Below are 7586 nucleotides of genomic sequence, written 5' to 3'. Positions count from 1 at the left end.
GGCATCGGTAAAGCCGAATACAACCCTTATCAATATAACTCGGTGGATTAACTCTTTAATCGATTCTACTCTTAGAACTCTTGGTCGATAAATTTACATTAATATTTATCTTTAGCCCGAAACACATCCGGCAACCGTCGAGAATACTTTCGTTGAGTTCAACCCAAATTTAGAATAAATGTGTCCATGATCCAAATTTACATCAACTTGGGCATCGGTAAAGCCGAATACAACCCTTATATTTATAAATTCGGTGGGTAGACATTTATCACCCACTTCCCCTACGTAGCAAGGTTTGTACCCCGGTAAGGCCGAGTGCACTCCCTCACGAAATAGGTTTTTATGGTTTCTAATTTTTGGTAAGGCTAAGTCTCAATTGTTTATTTAAGAGAGAGGTCATGTCAATTTATTATCTATCATGTTTTAAGTGAACTAAAGCGGTGAACTACGATAATTGTAATTGACACGGTCGATTTACTCGATTTAATGATAATGCATGTTTTAGTTATTGCGATTTAGCGATGCATGCAACATATAAATAAAATGCAAAGCATAAATAAAATCTTAGTATGGCCTTCCTAAAATAGTAAATCTAATAAAATATTACAAATTCGGAAATCAACTTTTTTGGTCCCTTGAACTTCGGTCTTGGCACGTATTTCAAGGCAACATTTTCTTTGATGGATCGCCTTCTCGAGTGGCACCATCTTCAAGGAACTCCGGAATAATTAAATTACAAAATGAATTACATAATTTCCTATTATAGATTTGTAATTAAAAATAAAAATAAATCTATTAAATTACAAAACGGTGATACGAGATCACAATAATTACAACCGAATCGATATTCCCATATATTTCGGGTAATATCAATTAAAACTAAGGCCATACTAAGTAAAATTACATAATTCAAAAATTACATAAAATTAAAATATGACAATCATAAATAAAATGCAGCATTATAATATGTATGAGCATGCCAAATTTTATGCTAAATCGCCTTTATAGAGCCAATATCGTATATTAATCGGTTTTTACGGATTTGCGTGATTTAACTTATTAAAATCACAATAATTACATAACTTCATATTTATGTATAAGTTAATTACCCTAACTATCTTAGGACTAAAAATTAGTCTCCACTAATATTTTGACAATAATTAAACTTGTTTTCTTAATATTGTTCATAAATGGACCCAAAAATACAAAATTATGCTATAAACTTCAAATTAAATTATAAAAAATTAAAATAAATTCGAAATTTTAAATTTAAACTCATGAACATTCTGAAAAAATACCATGACACTCATAATGTTCAAAACTTAGGTTAAAAATTTCGAAAATTTATCGTGAAAAACAATGTTGCGGTTTATCGATTTTAACAATTATGACCATAAAAAATATATGAGAAAAAATATATTCATCAACTTTTCACTTTTAGATCAAAAATATATGATAAAATGCAACATGTGACATTTTTCCTTTAGTCATGAAGTATGTTTTAGTATTATTACTAATTATAGTCACTATTTATGTGACTTTTCATCAAAAATTCACAAATCATGCATAAAGACTTCATTATAGCCAAATATTTTACAAACATCTTGTAAAATTTCATGTGACAACATACTAAATCTCCATGACCAGATTTGAAATATAACTCATATTAACCTATTTACCCATTTAAATACGATTTTTACTTAAAAAATCCATATTTCGAGCAAAACAACTCATTTTATCATGAATATTTACAGGACATTAGTAGATAATATATGTGAAAGCATATCCAAAAAAAACTGAAAAATTCGAAGTTTAGCTATTTTTCCTCCAAAAATGACATTTTTATCATAAAAATCACATTTTAATGCCAGTATTATATAAAATGAACAATAAAATCCATAAATAAACCAAAATGTCCTAAAAATCACTTAGGACCAGAAAATTTTAACATGCAAGGTTATTTTTAGGTTTATCTTCATAAAACCAAATTAATTTGTTTTGTATGTTAATCATATAACTCAGAAAAACTATAAACCGATTTGCATGCAAACAACCTAAGGCTCTGATACCACTTGTTAGGATTCACAAATTCCATTACTTAACATATTCATATATATGACATTTAATTTAGTCATAAAATTAAATCTAGATCTTATGCATGCAAACTTGAACAAGAGTAGAGAAGAAATCGTCACTTCTTACTATTGTAGTTTCGGATTTTTGGGCACAAATGAGTTCTCCTTCTCACTTGTTCTTGAGCTTCCTTATAATGGATGAACAAAGGATCCAAAATAGAATCCCTCCCAAAAGTTTATACCCAAGGTAACCTCTTAAAAGACTAATATTATTAGATCTAGAACAATATTAATCTTACTAAAATTGACCCAAAATATTATTTTTCTCTCTTGTTTATTCGGCCAAGAGAAGGGAAGAAGTGGAGTATTTTCTATCTCTAAGTTCTAGTAATGTTAGAGAGTAGATGAATGTATTACACTAGAAATTATGTAGTGTAAAAAATAGAATAATTATAAAAGAAAAAACTCTTGCTTCTTCTAGGTGGAAACCGAATGGGGGAAGAAAAGGAGCCAATGCATGGCCAAGATGCTCTTCACAAAAGCAATTAGGCATGCATGGCTAGAAGTAGTGTAATCATATGTGCTTTTCTTATTTAAATTTAAAACACAACAAAACCCTAAACACCCCTATAATTTCGGTACAATGTAAGATAAAATGAGTTCCATTTTATCTTTGTCAATTTGTCAATTTTGTCACAATGTCACATGTAACATGTTACATGTTTATGTCTCACATTTATGTATTTTTAACACATTAAAAATCAACATACTAATAAAAATATGTCATATACAAAATCGACTAGTAATTCGTAATTACTTATACCAAAACGGTTTATTGAATTATAAATCACAACGTCTTGTATTTACACTACTATAATTTAAGGCTACGAGAACGTCCCTTCAAAAACGGTTGATAGCGGAACTGGTCTCTTTTTTATTTTTACTTTTGGCGGGCATATAGGATTCCAATATAGAACGGTTGTTTGTTCAAACCGTTCTCGTACATTAACAAAGAGAACGGTTAGGTTTGACTAACCGTCTTAATATATAAAGGAGACCGGTTAATATCTGAAACCGTTCTCCTTGATAAAACAAAGAGCACAGTCTCAATCAGTGCCCGTTCTATTTTAAATCCCTAAAGGCGTAACATTAACATGTCGTCCACATTATTCACTTTACCTAATTCACTTTACCCTTTCACTTTTCATATCTAACAATTTCGCTTTCCCCTTTTTACTGCTTCATCTTCCCCTATTCTGCACTATTGATCATCATCATTCCCACCCTAATTGAAGATTACATATTTGATAATCGAAATCATACTGTTGTTCATCATCCCCATCCTAATTGAAGATCTACTTCAGGTATCATCAATTGGGTCGAGTTAATTCCGGTTGAATTCTTAAATTTTAATTACCCTAATTTTACTGTAGTTTTAGTTTTTTATAGGTTAACTTTTGATTGTTGTTTTCTGGGTGTTTGTTGAATTTTTATGGGTTTTTCTTTTATTATGTTAGTTAATTTTGATAGTTTTTTTGGAATTATTTTTCTTTGGTTTGATCTGTCCTTTTTTATTATTGTTATGTGGAATGGGTTTTTGGTGTTTTGTTTTAGTTTTTATAATACGGTAGTATCGGTTGAATTTAATTCATCAATAATACTTATAACTTTAGTTATTGTGGCACATGGAGTAATTGAGTTTTGTGACGGAAACTTGTGTTGAACTGAATATGGTAGTTTCGTAAATGGTCTGCCCATCTTCACCTCTAAATTGAACACACAAACCCATTTTGAGTTGTTTGTAGGTTCGTCTTTTATCACTTTGTTAGTCGTAGTACTACACCAGAATATCGCAGTATTGTTTTTCATCCCGAAATTTCTTCATTTTAGCTTCATGTTTCATTAGTTACAATCTTGTGTTCTAGTATGGTTTAATGCTTCTCTTCTTTGTTAAAGGTCGAAGGTTCGACTTTTGTCTAGTACAAATCCTCTTGCCCTTTGGTATACTTTGCTTTAGTGCCTTAGTTTCGATCCTTTTATCAACGGAGAGTCCCACTGGTCTCATTTCACCATGTAATTATTTCACCAATATTCTTGTTGACCTCTAAAGTTAAGAGGCATTATGATCACATTGGATATTTTAAAGTTAATGTCATCTTTTGCCAGTTTGTTAGTGTCTCTTATTAGTGTCAAATGTAGTACACGTGTCATGAGTACTCCTGTTGAACTGTTGAAGTGTCTTTTGTCCATCTTATGCCTTGACAGAATGTTGCAATGTTGTTAGTGTCTCTTACTAGTGTCAAAGTTGAAGTCCGTTGAAGGTTTAATCAACACAATCTTTCTCCTACTCAGCTGTGTTTCACTCTACTCAGGTCCTCTTTTTCACTGAATTCCCTTCCTTGTAATCTAGTACTTAAAGCAGCTGAACTAATAAAGATGTTTCAGAATGCTGATTTCTGGTTAATTTGTTGCCTCCAGGTGATTCTTTTAGTAGAAGATCAACATTTGACTCGATACTTGCAGGTTACATTTTTTTTATTCTTTTGTGTCCTTTTACGAGCAATGACTTTTGTATGGAATGGAAACTCGATACCATTTTTCTTGTTCAACTAGATGGTCTAGTCTTGCTTATTTGACAGCAAGGTTGAATATTATTTGAAGTCGATCAGTTAGTAGCACTATAAAAAAGTTTCTTTCTATCGGTTGATATTTGGTGTGAAGAAAATATTATGAACTGACAAGCTTCATCCCGAGTAAAGATTTCAAATATGGGAACAATTATTTTAGTAGTTATTATGTTAGACGGTCTTATAACTGAGTTTTTTTAAAACCACTCATGTACAAGTGCTGAACTGATTTCTCTAACACTTGTTTAGTATAAATTGAACACAAAAAATTACGTAATGCGTAAGAAGGTTCTGTGTATCGTGGCCGAACGATTTAGATTGATTAAGACAACCTTTAGATAATAGTGCTTTTGACTTTTTGTTGACTTTTGGTTTGAACTGAAAGAGAGTATGTGAGAGACTATCCGTCACAAGTCCGTCGCATAAATGTTTTGTGACGGACTTTCCGTCACAAACCCGCTTTTTGTGACCACAGGGAGTGACGGCAGCTTGTGACGGGTAATCCGTCACAAACCCGCTTTTTGTGACGAGAAAAGCTATTTACTGATGAATTCATCCATCAGCAATCCGCATTTACTTAGTAGTAGTATTTGTTAGAAATTCGGATATTGAGATGTGCTGAATAATTAACTACAATCTTCCTTGATGAATTGGTTTATGTTCTGTGGCAAAAGAGGAACCGAAGGTGAAAAGGGTGTTAGTGCAACATATTTAGATAGTTGGCCGCTCTGAGGATGCCATTGACTTTGTCAATTCATATGTGGTTCGTTATGTTGTAAACCCTAATATTTTGAATTACTTTGATAAAAATAATCAAAATAATCTGTCGCTGTTATTATGTTTATCCATATTTATGCACTCATGTATCTTATAGGAAGGCAGCCCTGAGGTAGACGGTGACTCCAAGTTCACAGCTAGCAGTAAACAAAGAAGGCGTACCCTCATCTCTCACAGTGTGCGTGCTTTCCTACTTTTCTCCCTTGTAATTTTTGGGTTTGGAAATGCTATCAAGGCCGCTTTATCTTCCTTTTTTGCATCTTATTCTATCAGCTTCATAACTGTCACCTATCCAAGGCCAAGCAACAACATGAGGCAAATTATTTGCATTTATCAAAATAATGAAGGAAAAATATTCCTCTTCCTTTTTTTTCAAAATCATTCTGTTATGCTGCTATTAATTATTTGTTCTTTTGACTGCGACGTCCATCATTTGCATTTGACCTCTCATTTGATCTTGTTGTGATATTCTTTCATGTATTAGTGCACATTAGTCACTGAGAGTGATATACTTTTGCTATTGTGTTGATTTCATTTGTTAGGAACTAGCAAAAAGAGCACGCTTTGAGCAAATATAGAAGCGTAGAACACATGATAATGATGAGTCAGTTCATGATGAGCGTTTTGTGAAGTATGCCGTGTTTATGATGTTGTTCGTGTTGACATGGAGGAGACCTCTACAACCCAAGAAAAGCAGGAGTATGTTCCCTAACCTATGCTTGTAGGAGTTGTTGCGATAGTTTTTCATTGGTGCAGTATTTTTAATAGTGTGGTGTTATTTACATGATTGTTCAGTGAGATATCACGAGGAAGACAAATATCGTGAGCAAATTGACGAGGTGCCTAATATTTGGGCTGCATTCACACTCCAATTTAAGCCTAAAAGAAAAATGGTAGATGAAGATGATGATAATAGTTTTTGAAAGTTGCGCTTGGATCCGACTAAGTGATGAGGATTAGGATTGAGGGATTTTTAATTTATGTTTTGCACAAGGCATGTAGCGTATCTTCGATATTTTTAGGTCCTTAAAACACATGATATGGCATTGTATATTTTTTCAAGGATTTATCTTTTACGGATTCAAATTAAATTTGAAGGGTTATTTGTTACATAAAACTTGTTGGATTTTCTGAATTGGAACATGATAAGTTTTTATGAGCTATACGATTCAATCGTGTAGGGTTTACGATAAAAACAGAAATATTTAATAAAAATGTCAGGATCAAAGAGAACGTTCCATGTAAACCCGCTCTATATGAAATTAACTACTAGGACGGTTGTACATCATAACTGTTCTCTTTGAAAAGGTCCAGCATGTTAGGTTCATATACCTATTATTAGACTCCTCTAATAGTGAACTAATTAACTTGTTAATTATTTGTTCTTTAGATCTAGTGCATGCATAACAATATGAATGATTTATAAGAAAAACAATGTCCCTTACATTGAAAATTTCGGTTTTATGGGCACAAGTAAGGTCTCCTACCTTCACTTGTTCTTGAGCTATGATGAGTAATAGGATGATCCTCCAAGACCTCAAGTATAGAAGTCACTCCTCTTGATTGCACCCAAGATTATCCCTTATCCCCACTAAATAATATTTGCTAGATATTTGTTTAGTAGTTTACCTTAAAATTGATTACTAATACTCATATACTACACTAATAATATTAGTAATCTTTATGAACAAATTGAATCAAACTTCTCAAGTTTTGGAGGAAAAACTATGAACAAGAGAGAGGTTTTTGTTGCATGTTGCATAAGCATCTTTTTTAAGAGAATTTGAGAGAGAAAATAATAACAACAAAAGTGTTGTTGTATAGTTAAGTGGACCGGCCACTTTGCTCTTAATAAGAGCAATTTCTCTTCTCAAAAAACCTTTTGCAAATGCTTTATGGGTAGTGTAATTTTTGGTAGGTGCAACATTACAAGTGTTGCTTGTGTCATATACTTTTATGACAAATTAAAAGACTTAGGACAAGTGTCCTATAACCTCAAAAAATCGGTGCCTTAGCACTTATTATGGTCCATTTTTGTCTTATAATATTTGTCCCACAAATGCTTATAAGTCACATGTTTAATTATCTTACATAATTAAATATTAAT

At 32.2% G+C, this 7586-nt stretch overlaps 1 long non-coding RNA gene across 4 annotated transcripts; it reads left to right on the top strand.

The window, feature by feature from the left end:
- The first annotated feature begins 3191 nt into the window (after window positions 1-3191).
- LOC141608722 (uncharacterized) lies at window positions 3192-6596 on the top strand. Of its 4 annotated transcripts, none has more exons than XR_012527025.1 (7): window positions 3193-3439; window positions 4360-4447; window positions 4554-4598; window positions 5377-5465; window positions 5577-5657; window positions 5753-6178; window positions 6275-6596. It is a non-coding gene; the product is annotated as an uncharacterized LOC141608722 (long non-coding RNA). The 4 variants fall into 4 exon arrangements; XR_012527024.1 differs by having other exon boundaries at window positions 3197-3439; window positions 6022-6178; XR_012527023.1 differs by having other exon boundaries at window positions 3192-3439; window positions 5577-6178.
- Window positions 6597-7586: the final 990 nt, after the last annotated feature.

This window comes from Silene latifolia, chromosome 1 (assembly GCF_048544455.1).
Source record: "Silene latifolia isolate original U9 population chromosome 1, ASM4854445v1, whole genome shotgun sequence".
In the NCBI taxonomy this organism is placed as follows: domain Eukaryota; kingdom Viridiplantae; phylum Streptophyta; class Magnoliopsida; order Caryophyllales; family Caryophyllaceae; genus Silene; species Silene latifolia.
The sequence above is the reverse complement of the archived record's forward strand: the minus strand, read 5'-3'. Positions and strand labels throughout refer to the sequence as shown.